Below are 13,178 nucleotides of genomic sequence, written 5' to 3'. Positions count from 1 at the left end.
TGCGTTGCACACAAGCCACGCAATCTGTTAAGGGCAATGTTCGCTGTTCGTCTTGAGGAATTGTATTCTTATTTGCCAATCCAAGTACATATAACTAACTCAGGCCTCGCGCGGATATATTGTACAGAATTTTAAATATATTAGTGCAATTTTCATCGTGATTCCACCATTAGCTTAAGTCACTTGATAGAAGACATTTGAAGGAGATTTGAAGGACAACAGATACCGCTCCTCCAATAGTCCCTTACCGGTTGGCCACCATTCTACCCCTCTTTTGCAGCTCTCCACTCGGTGCGCGTAAACCAATTTCGATCTCCAACTGGCTGGTTGGCTCAACGTGGCTAAAATATCAACCGAGATAATGTCAGAATCGTGTGCGCGGCTACACTTGGCTCTCGTGTCGCATCGACCCAACCGCACCGAACATGGAAAATTCATGTTAAAGTAATTAACGAATTCACTTTACAACATCAACGTTCGAGATGCGGTATTGAAGGGTGGCAACGTGTGGATGGGAGGACAGGAAGGGAGAGGGGGGCGAGAAATGATTCTCCGAATGATTATTCGGAGTGATAGCGAAAGGGAGCGGAGTTTCAAACCGGGGTTCATTGCACAGAACGCGTTCGATCCATTATGTTGGCCCGAGAATGTACACATCAAGGGAGAAATGTTTGCAAATCGTTCGCCGTTCGCCGATTGATGATGGGATTCGCGATTCACGATATTAGGTTTCGCTTTTAATTGTTAATTCAAATTCTACCATAAAACTGAACTGGTTCGAGTTGGAAGTGCTACAGCTATTGGAGAGATATTTAAGGGTCTTCAAAGGCGGCTAGCAACACATCGACCATGCGCGCAATGGAATGACACAGACACCGCGCGCGTATTGATGGATCGAATGGGCGCGATCGTTCTGCGGGATCCATCATACCATCGTACCGGTATACGTCGCACAAATGGAAGCGCAATAAGGGTGTACAAAGATGAAAAAAAGCACACACACACATACTGAGTCCCGGAATGAACATATCAACAACTTCGCCCGTATCCCCGGGGTTGGTACAGTTGTACACTTCGATGGGTTACCATGTGCATCGATATCGGTACCGAAAGCACAATAAACACATGCACGGGACGGATAGGCGGACTCGCAATGCTCGCAAGTGAGCACATCACACCGCGAGCCGCGATGCTAATTGAATTAAAAACCCACTCGAAACGAGAGAGAGAGTAAAAAAAAAGAAAGGAAAAATGCAATATACATATTCCCGCACGGGAACACGCACACACAACTGCGTCCCGCACCGATGTGATAAGATGCCCGCGGTCGTTAGATACTGCAGCTGGGCCGTGTATGGGGCCCAAAGGCTGCCTCTGCCAACTGGGCGGGAGTGATGAATTAGATTGATTTTCTTCGATGAAAGCTAATGAAATTAAGCCCATGCCATCGGTCCAACCCGCCCTCCACAATATCGTAACTTCACGCACCATATCATAAGGAATCCGATCTGGTCGGAGGGTGCTGAGGGGAAAAGCAAAACAAAAAAGCCTTTTTCACAAGCCGCTCTTAAATTGAAACTCGAATCGAATGCGGCGGCCCGTTCAGGAGGGGCACCGTTCAGATTGAGGTTGCGAGACGAAAACTTTCCAACATTTGTCACACTTCCATCACGATCCGATCACATCCAGACTCCCTTTTAGGATGGCCAATCGATGGAGATTCACACTTTTCCTCAACTCACTGGAAGACGTTTGATGAGATGAGATAGAATTAAAACTGTACCGTTTGGTTTCATAAATCCACCCTCAATGCACCCCCAACAAACCCACGAGATCCCCAGCGCTTGGTAAGATAAAGACAACATCTTCGGACATACACTGGCCTGGCTGTCTGTGCGGCCATTGATTGAAATACATTACCACGCTTTATTTCAATTTAATAGAGATGGATGGTCAAAACCATTCTGTTTATGGTGGCGGAAAAGTTTCGCCCCGGCACGGAACAACAGCTGCATTTTAAAGGCAGCATAAACTAACCGGAGAGGACGTCTCAACCTTTCGCTGCGAAAATAAGAACTCCCACAAAACAAAACAGCCCAGCATACACACTCAAGTTGCGTACAGCGCAGCGGGAGTATGTGTTTTAGTGCCGTCCTGCATTATGTGCACTGTCGCTTGCCCGTTCAAGGCCGCACCAAAACGGCTGTACATGAAACCGTTTGAGGCGGGCCGCACCACCCGGGGGGAGGGGGATCGCATACAGTTTGGAGCTTTCTTCAGCGTCCCGGGGTAAGACTTGTGCACACCGTACCGTAGAAGCTCTGCCTCGGTCGCTAGGCATTCCCCTTGCACCCGACACACCACAGCTTAACAACAAACGGGTGATGATGGAAAAACAATAAACCAGCATTAAATGCACCGCGCGATGGGGACGGGATGCAGGGTGTAAACAACCCCACAAACACACATAAACTTTGCCAGGCTTTGGACGCGCCATCAAACGTCAAACTCCCTGGCCGGGGTTTATCTTCATCCAGCGTCCGGGACCGCACACCGTTGTATATAACGTGGTACATGGGAATGATGGGGTTTTGCGCCAAGGTTGAACGTTAAGGGAGCTGCAAAGATCTGCCAAGACTTGCTGGGAGGAGGGGGCGTGGTGGTGGCGGATGGTTTGAAATTGGAAACACAAAGGAAAACTGTCAAAGAGATTGATCTCCAACCGCACCCAACTATATTATATCCGACGGCTCGTAACTACAACACTATCGCGCACAATTTACAAACCAACCCATGCCCGAAGTTGGTACAGTGCTGAACGAATAAGTGGCAGCATTCCACAGTTTTGAATACAAATTTTAATCAATGATGAATTGCAGCACTTTTTTAGTTAGCAAATTTACATTCAAGGATTTTTTAGGTGGCAGAACAACGCAATCGAATATCACACTCATACGACGGTATCAGCCAAAGTACGATCCGACCAGTATAAACGCGATGTTTTTGACAACCAAACGATGGTTGTTTTGGATCCGAAGAAATATTTCCTGCATTTATCGAATTGAATATTCTTTATTTCATAAAAAATAGTAAATGTTACTAACAATCATCGTCCTGGCTGTAAAAATCCATCCTAAGACATGTTTATACTCGTCGGATCGTACTTCGCTTGTATCGTCGTATTGGTGTTGTAGTTTACTGCGCTGCCATTGTGATAACATGTGCTTGGATTGAACTATGCCTGCTGCGGTTTTTATGTCTAGTAAGGTTTTTTGAAATGTCATGTGCTACGCTTGTTGTGAAAGGCGTTTGTGTTGTTCTGTCATATAATAAAACCTTGTATTAGTTATTTATTTTAGTTTATTTAGTTATAAAATTTGTTTATTTTAGTTTCTTAGGATCTCTTTCGTGCTTGTGTCAATGGACCCTTCCTTCTGTAGAACCATTCGAATAACAAATTGAAGCAATGAGACAAGAAAGACAACAATTGTTGAAATAAATAAGATACCTTTAATGAGAGAATACCTTTACAAAATAACTCTTCCTTTGCTTATTTCATAAAAAAGGCTTCATAATTTTACAGCATTGACGTGGAACTTTAACATTACATCAGCTATCTTGTGCAATTTTCGGTCGCAAATAACCGCACAAGTACGGTCACCGGGAGCTGGGCATTTTCAAGCATTCCGCTCACGCAGATAACCGTACCAAACCGTACGGTGGACGAACCGAAAATGCGGGCGTACCGAAACAAAGCACAAAATAAATGCCAAAGAACAAGATAAGTTTATGCCCCGGGAAGTTCCGGCAAACTTTCCGACCCTATGCTTTTCCCGCAAGGGAGGAAGGTGAGAGTTCAGTGGTTCGTTTCCGGTTGGTCGTGTGTCCCGGGGAGTTTCTTTTCGAATTTCGAGATAGAAAACCAACGGCCAGGGTGTGGATGGTGGAGGTTTCATGCCTCTGGTCTGCACTTAATGCATATGTAAATGGACGTTACACGTCTCGTTCTTCGTGTTAAAAATGAGAATTGCCGGGAACGAAAAGTGATGATGTGCACCAAACAAAGCCACCGCAACGCAATGATCTGTGTGTGTGTGCATTATGATTCGGTTGTTGTGCGCACTGTTGCGCTTCTTCTCCGCTTATCGGAGCGAACTTTCTACTCGTTCCGTGTTCCGACCACCGTATGTCATATTCGCTTGCCCGCATGTTTTCCATAAGTCAAATTATACCAGCCAACAAACAACAACAATGAAAATAAAAAAAAAACACACTCCGTGCAATTTTCTCTCATTCAAATCAGACTCGCTGCGCGCACATACTCTCGCATACCTCCGTGCCCCAAGGGCCTCTGTGGTGGTGGTGACAGAAACGAATCACAAACAAAAACACAACAATCTCTGGAATGTGGGTGGCCGGGCACATTCCACTGTGGAGGAACTAGTGGTGTGGCTACCTAATTTAAAACAACCATCGCCACCACCACCACCTTTATTTCAGACCCGATTGAGGATCGCGACGTTGAACGCACACAGATAGACAATCATCCCAACTCCAAGGCCCAAGACGTGCGACAAAGGAATTCGTCTCGCTGCATATTACACACAGCCTAAAGGAATCGATGCGCGCGCTCTACCGCTGCTACTGCCTGGCTCTGGCCATGAATCGGTAATCAGCTTTGGCGGAGAGGTTTCTACTTTGTTTTTTTTTTTTCATTCTTCATCCGCTTCCGGCTCTGTGTGTCTACTTCCGTCTGTCTATTTTTTTTTTATTTCAAAAAAAACCGGTTCTTGAAGACTTATTGGGAAGAGTTTCTCGACGCGATGGTAACTAAGGGACAAGACCACACGCCAAGCCTTCTTTCAGGCACTCCAAGTTTTGACCCTTTCTTGCAGTGAACTCACCTCGTTTGTTGCGGTGGTGAGCTATCCAGTGAGCTAGGAATTAATATTAATGGGCTGTACTTTTCTTCAACCAGAAGCTATGAAAACATCCAATCACACGGTGCGATGCCAAAGGTGCAGTCGTCGGCTGATGTCAACAAATAAGTCAAAGTTCACAAGTCAATCAGCCTAGCCACGGTGGACAAGGTTTGAATGTTTTCGTTTCTGCAGCGCACAAATGAAAAGTTACAAAGTCATCACTGTGCGTGTTGTGTGTAGATAATGGATCCGCAATAAATCACGTTTTACGACCAGCAGTTGATCGTTTGTCGAGAACGCGAACAACATGGTACCGAGATGCCAAAACACACACACACACACGCACACACACACACAACGTTGCTATCGGGGGTTTGATCTTTTACAAGACCAGCTTCAGTAGGATTATTTCTAGCGGATTGTTCAGCGCGGTATGTTGAACATACCTGTGCAGACTGTGCAGGAGTTTAATATAGTCTTTGGGATTGAGATCTTGGCATCATCCACAGCCCCGTATGATCGTCAATAAGATATTCTGTCAAATTCTTCGCAAATTTACAGCCATAATTTATAGAACTTATAGCGTTTGAAACTGTTGGTCTGGCCGGAAAAGGGAAATCGACTAGACATCAGATCTTCCAGAGATCTAAGAATCCTCAGAAGCAGTTTAGTTCTTTGATGAACTCAATGCCGGAGTCATCGTCACAGTCGGGGTAAAACTATATGACGCAATCAGCCCTATTTCGGAAACTCGGCTAGGTTTGGTTGCCAGAGTCGTTAAAATAACTCAATAACTAACTAATAGCACAGTAGGCACAGTAGTCGAAGTAGGCTGCATATTTCTCGATCGCATTTGATAGCACCAAGAAGTTGACAAAGATATATCTGCTTCAACTTCACACCAGAAAGCGTCCTTCAAGGTTAAAAACTACGGAGAACATCTGCCAAAAATTACTCTCAGATCTGTTATTTATGTTGCAAAGCAAGATCTTGAGAAGAATTCTTGAACTCTGAAATGTGCACAGACCTTTCAGGATTAACACTTTGTCACTGCGTTCCACCATGAAGAAGAATCGCCAAGCAGCCTGGAGTGGATTACGTCTTGAAAAAGGCACCAAATACAAATATAATTTTAACAAATATTATATTACTGAACTTTTAAATAATTAAATAAAATAAAAACTTTATTAGAAATTTCATTCATTCACCCAATTAGAACACTAAGTACATTGCTTGGATACTCAGGTATCTAAAGTACAATGACCCAAAACAAATAAGCTATCACTTATCGCGGTTTGGGTCAGTAGCACAAGGGAATTTAAATGATTGATACGCAGCAAAACTCGATTAAAGCATGCGTCACCAATACACCAAACGGGCATAAAACAGTAAGGCATGGTGGTAAGAGAAAAGTGCAACTAAGATCCAATGATTTCGAATGTATATTAGAAACATTTATGCATACGTTAAGAATACTGTATATACATTTAAATTTAATACTTTAAACTAAAATGCTTAAATGAAGGTAATAATTAATTTAAATTAATGGAATAACACATCACATTTGAATGCTGAACTAATACTACCAACACATAAAAGTGATAATAGTAGTAGTAGTAGTAGTAATAGATAGTTGGTACATAAAACCCCCTCTATAACATCCCCAAATGTGGTTAGTCAAAAACGGCCGCAAAATAAGCGGCCATTTTGTTTTCGTCTAAAGCGAAGCAATAAAACGTACTAAAAATGTGCACACTCACATGACCATTTCGCGTTGCGTATCGCGCGCTTTTGCTATTCCTACCCATCCGGCTTTCCTACCCCGCACGTACGTACGCGTTCTTCCCGCCATCCCGTCTCCCGGGGAAGACCGGATTTAAATTGGCAAGTATGGCAAATAATTAGTTCACCCCGGGCGCAGCTCATTATGGCGCAGCAGTAGTGTGTGGCAGTGACGCAATCGTCGAACGCGCGCCGCTGGACGAGATTAATGTGCCGCTGTATATGCGCATGTTTGCACGAAAATACGTCAACCGAGTCAATGGCTGGCTGGTATGCGGGTTTGGAGTAAATTTAGTGAACTCAAATAGCAAAAAAAGAAATTGACGCTAGCTAACTTTAAAAACAGAGGAGCCTTTGTTTGCGTGCAACGGGTGGCATTCATTGCGAGAGGCCTAACATCTCAAGGTAAAACACGATTCCAAGCTTATTTTATATTTTGCCAATATTTCAAAATTAAGTTGAAGAATGTGAAAACAGAGATCTTGTTGTAGGATCTTTGACCTCGCATAATTTATGATCATTTCTATAATTGAACTATCGCTAATATTATTGGCTATACGCTTACATCACAATGATACGACGATAAGCTCGTCGATGCGATACACGCTAATCTATAGCGTTTTCTCCCAATAACTTCTGGCGTATGTTTCTTTTTATTAAATAAACAATCTTGAGCAGAAGCGAGTCGGCAGTTTTCGTACTGGAATGGCCCTCCAATCGATATACGCCACAATCTGCAACTAATACAACAACGACCAGCATCGAGCGGTGACGCCAAGAGATGTCGGGAACTATAACGCGCAGAGCGCACAAAATGAGGTCGCGCACCCAGTTGACTCGTCAACGAGCGAAACGCCACACTGCGCCGTCAAGACTTTGACCATCGATCAGGGCAAGCTGAACCAACAAAAACGCATGATCCGCCGGCGAATTGATGAACAACCAACCAGACGATGCAACGTACGCAGAAAGGGAGTTGTTCTTTCGCATGCTGTGGACTGTTTCCAATTGGTCTTCTAACTAAGCCCTACGTGTCTAGCGATCGGTGGGAAAGGGAAGCAACAAGAACCACAAACACCCCCCCGTGCAGTGTCATTGACATTTTGCGTTCCTCTAGTTTGCCACTTACCGTCGGAAGTGCGGATTCTTGCTGCTCCCGATATGTGGCTCTCCGTGTGTGTTTGTGTCACCTACCCCCACCACAAGTCGCTGCTAGAGATGGGCAAAACGGTTCTTTTGGTGAACTAGAACGACCCAGTTCTTTTTCAAAAAAAAGAACGAATCGTGAATCGCGATTTTTTTGTTCTTTTTCGTGTTAGGGTAAGTGTACCAATAATTGTGCCGAGAAACTAAACTTTGTTGACTTTGAAAATAGATAACAAATGCCACTGTAGAAACTAAAAACAGGCATGTTCCTATAGTGGTCGTAGTAGCATGAGCATAGAAAATAGAAGACTACTTGGATTGAACATAGCAAAACAAACCGCTGAACGGGATGACATCTATCGTTCATTGCCATCGGAGGGACAAATTGATCTCCGAAGTTCGGAAAAAACGAACTAGCGAACCAGTTCCGTTTGTTCTTAGCAGTTCTTAGAAATTTGCATAGCAATATAAGTCCTAATTTTTTGAAGCTTTTTTAAAAAGGACCGTCCACTCTATTTTTTACGAACCTAGTTCGTTCGTTCTTTTCAAAGAACTGCAAGAAGTTTACGGTTCTGATTCTTTTGACACATCTCTAGTCCCTACTGTCAGCCTTTGTTTGACCTCTTCTAGAGGGGAAGATCGTTTTGCGTGCGTGTATATAGTTTTAGTTTTTGTTTTTTATATTTTACTAAGTGGCTCGTTGATCACGTTTTTCGCATTGTAAAACAGTTTCACCATTTCCGTTCGCAGTCATGCTGTATGTGTGGAGTCGTCGTTCAGTTTAGGAAATTAACATTTCCGCTTAGCTTTGCAAACCAACGACTTATATGCGCTTCGCGCGGGACGGTACAAAGGGTGGCCACTCTTTTTCCGCTCCGATTATTCCAACTGAGCGCGAGTGTTTCATTTTATTTTTCTGTTTTGTTACACTCAATTCGATTAAGTTTCTCATAGCCCCATACATCACTTGATCGGTGCCCAGTAACCCTCTTTTGAACGATCGCTTCGCTGTAACGCTTAGAAACCGCAAAACGGAACAAAACTGCCCTTTTTTTTTGTTATTTTAATTTGTCCTTTCCTGTGTTGTGCGATTGTTTATGTCACACAAGCAAACAAAAAACCGCCAGCTTCGGTTGAAACGGAAGTGGGAAGAACTGGTGATGCGAATAATAACTCACTAAGATACATTGACTCAGAATAATGAATGAAGTGAATGAATGAAAGAGTTTACTCTTAATCTGACTTATCGAAAATATATTCTTTGGTAACTGAGTCGTATGACTGAGCACCGGATTCTAATTTAGCGTCCTGTGGAGTTCATTTCGTTCGACTCACTCGTGAATGTGTTATTAAACTCATCAGTTCTATCCCTTTACTATCAGTTCACACACGAGATTAATAAAACGTCGTTACAGAGTTATAACGCATTCATCATTTAACACTAGAACAAAATGACTGAGATCTTCCTCATGCGGTAGACCTAGTGGTAAACCTGTGTGAGTTCTAACCACTCATTGTGGAGTCTTAACCAAAACAAGATGGAAAAGAGAGATTTCACCGATCTATAATAAGAGTATTTAAACATTGGCCTTTTACAGAACGTGAAAAATTAGATTATTTTAAATAATAAAATTAATAACAGCAAACAAAACCACATTAAAACAAAAGTCACACTAATACAAAAATAGAAAATCAATTAAAAGATAGAAGAAATATCGATAAAATTGACTGTTTTGGTTCTAACATGTCTAACAAATAAATATATTTCACGTTGTTTAGCATTAACCGATTAACGACTGTTAACGGTTGTGCATAAAGAATATACTAACGCATACCACAAAAGCTCAATTGACCCTCTTCATGCAACAAGCACTAACATATTCATACAAACCTGAACTACGACATGGAATGCTGAGTTGTTTCATTTCCATTTGTTATAATGAAGCTTGATCTGATTCTGTCCTCTAATCTCTACTCGTCAATCTGATTTTTCCTTCCCATATACGCGATGCATGCAGTGAGCATCGTACGAATGTATGCCAGACCGCTCTCTCTCTCTCTCTCTCTCCGTCTGCCGGTTTTTCACTTTGCCCTCACCACCAAAAACTCACCCTTCGTGGCGCACCCCCCGGTCGGAGAAGAAAGAAATGAATCTCAAACGGGAACGGGTTTTTGGTTTGGCACAAACTCACAAACTACCTCCATTTTGTCCTAGCCGTACTCACCCTTACCTACTTCCCCCCGATCATAATCATCTACCACCTCGCACTCCCGCCTAACCACCCCTGGCCGAAGGTGCATACTTATTGGCTCTTTGCTGGTACCCGGTCGGTCCTAGCGTTTCCGTTGGCTTTTCTTCACTCGCGATTGAACGAAGTCCAATTGCAACTAATGATCGTCGTACGTTTCCTCGCAATACCTTCTAAGAGGCATTCTCTGCGGTTGAGAAGACAAGAACACCGAACGGCACGAACTCGCACAGACCGACCGCCATTCCGCTGGCAAACCATCGTCGTGGCGGACATGGCGGATTAACGGAACAGTTGCGATCGTCGTGTTACGATTTATTACATTATTTCCACTTAATTACGATCGGCTTTTGTTCCATCTTGACGCAGCGAGCGAGTGGTAGAGGGAGAGAGAGAAAGAGAGAGGAAGAGTTCCTCTGTTGGGGAGCGTTCCGTTGCAATTTACGGGTTTCTTGCTGCCTTGACTCCGGCGATTTAAATGAAATGTGTACGGTTTTGTGCATGTATTTATTAGAGCATTCAAACGATTTATACGAGATTTATTAACCAAATTATTATTAATGGCTTTTATCCACTACAAAAGAATTCCCAATGCGATCGATTATCATCAAGAGAAGAGGAAGGATTTGTTAACATAAATGATTCTTAGCACAGCAAACGGTATTAAAGCAACAAAGCGGTACAAAACTTCAAACAATTCCAACAATTAAAAGTACACTCTAAATTACACACAAAAAAATAGGGGCCAGTGTTTCAAACCCACTGCAGCAGCAGATAAAATCCATAAATTTAGTTTAAATATGTAATAAATAACAGACTCAGATAAGGCGCGCGTTGTGGGTAATGACACGTGAAATACATTCTACCACCACCCATCGTCCCCCGTTTCCACCCTTACAGCCCAGTTTTACCCCACATCACACATCCGGTTAGCTTACCCGGAAGGGGGAGGTCTTGCTTTCATAATTTGTAGGATCACTCGTCTTACACTTTTCGTTTTGACAGATCACCCCCTCTCTCTCACACTCTCTCTCTTTATCCTCTTCTGTCAAAACGATTCGACTAAATTTTCGCAATGATTATTGCTTTCACCAACCACCTACTCACGCATACAAACAGATTGCAGGCGTAGTTCTGCCATGGCGTGTGTGTGCGGGATGGAGGTGGTAGTTGCGTTCGGGTTGCTTAATTATTTTTAATTTCGTTACCTTAATTTGCCGCAATCTCAAAGTGCAATCGTTGCCATTTTCCAACCCATCGGGTGCATTGATGGGGGGCCGCGGTCAGGAGGCCCACCCCTCCTGACGTGACGGTAAAACTGCGCTTCGGGATGGACGGTGTACCTTTATTTGTGCCACTTTGTTGTTTGTGTTGCTGTTTGGCCACTAGTTTGGTAGTGCGATAACTTCACCGACCCTGAGAAGGCGGGCGGGAAAACGGGTGCCGCACCCGACACCCCAGATGGACATTCAAATGTACGAAAGGTGGTGATAATGGTGGTGGTGGCGATGCACTTTCACAAACGGCGTGTGCAAAGGATGGTGTAAATGACCGATTTCTGGCACATGAACTGGTTTTCTGTTATCAAACGGTGGTGTGCCCCGCCCGCCTGCCCTTGCCGTGCGGCCAACCAAATGCATAGAAATAAATTATCGCCCGCAGGGTTGAAGCGACGGGCGTAAAACGGGGATCAGTAACAGCCAAGACCCAACCGCTATGGGTTTGAAGTAGCTTTAGCTTATTGTCCCCAAAACAAGATGGAAAGCAAAAATGAGACAATTTAACTTGTTTGTTGCTGGCCAAAATGGTGCATTAATATTCGGCACTTTAAACTGTGGTTTTGCGTCTTAACATCAGTTTAGGCCATCGATCCATAGGCTTCAATCTTAATGGCACCATACACAAAGCTATGCCAAGGCTAAAATTTATGAAGCGCTCTTGTGCGACGCTTATAATTAAGGTGAAATAAATCTAGAACAGGATTACCTCCAGGTGAAACGAGTGACAAGAAACAACAGCAACGAATCAAAATCCTTGTATATCATTACTTGAAGCTCGTAAACTTTAAAATAATGCAAACAACAACAAAAATGCATGTGGGCATTTAAATTTAAATTTTGTCTTTAGAAGAACACCAGAAGAAATAGCAAGAACAGTAACAGAAGGCTTGTAATTGCACTGCACAAAACCCGTACATTTGTTACAAGGTTTTACGCGTCAACATTACTCATACGAGCAGGAAACAATATAAAGCAACCGTGTCACGACTATCATCAACCGGATGACGGAATGGGTCGGACAAAATCAATGTCAAAACCCGTGTGTTGCGGTTGCCCCAAGGCAACGAGTCGCCAAACCGAAACCATTAAAGAATGCACGAGGAAAATTAAAGTTGCGTGTACTCGTTGCTCTTCCCGTTACCAGCTTATTGCTGCAATATTCGACGCCATTCAGCAGTTTACTCATCGTTATGCCTGTACTCTGCAAGCGGAACGTACGTCCAGAGAAATGCAGAGACAAATATTGGAACAGAGGTGCTTGCTGACTTTTGCGAAGCATATTATTATCATATCCGATTGCGAAAAACGAAATTCGCTAATGCTTCTCGCAGTAAATGTCTATAAAACTACAGAAATATTCCAAATTGACCGCCATGTTAATAGTCGTAGCATCATCCAGAAGCTAAAGATCGACAACAGAAGAGTTTGCGCTATCTACGGTCAAAGCACGGTTAAACAGCTCCAACAGCTACCAAACCAGGACCAACGATCGGCAAGGTTCTAGTGTGATGTTGGTGGGACTGGAAGCAGATCATGTATTATGAGTTGATTCCTAATACCTCAACAAGAAATTTAGAACCATACTCTCAGCAACTGGACGATTTGAGGCTAGCGAATGAGAAGAAACGGCCTGAATCGAGCTACTGGAACAGGATTCCGACCCGCCAGGAACTTAAGGATCTTAGTAACGGAGTTTCAATGCCTCCACTAGTTGGGACCTAGCATTTTAATGCCACTTTCAAAATGGCAAAACTGTTAAATTAAGTCTAGAATTTCACGCAAAAATATGGGATTTCTTT

General features: G+C 43.3%; 1 protein-coding gene across 1 annotated transcript in view; it reads right to left on the bottom strand.

Annotated features, from left to right (window-relative positions):
* LOC128706913 (serine-rich adhesin for platelets-like) overlaps positions 1-13,178 on the bottom strand; it is a 31,223-nt gene that overhangs the window by 553 nt on the left and 17,492 nt on the right. The gene's annotated exons all lie outside the window — the stretch shown is intronic.

The sequence above is a fragment of the Anopheles marshallii genome, chromosome 2 (genome assembly GCF_943734725.1).
Source record: "Anopheles marshallii chromosome 2, idAnoMarsDA_429_01, whole genome shotgun sequence".
NCBI lineage: Eukaryota > Metazoa > Arthropoda > Insecta > Diptera > Culicidae > Anopheles > Anopheles marshallii.
This window is presented reverse-complemented; position numbering and strand designations above follow the sequence as displayed.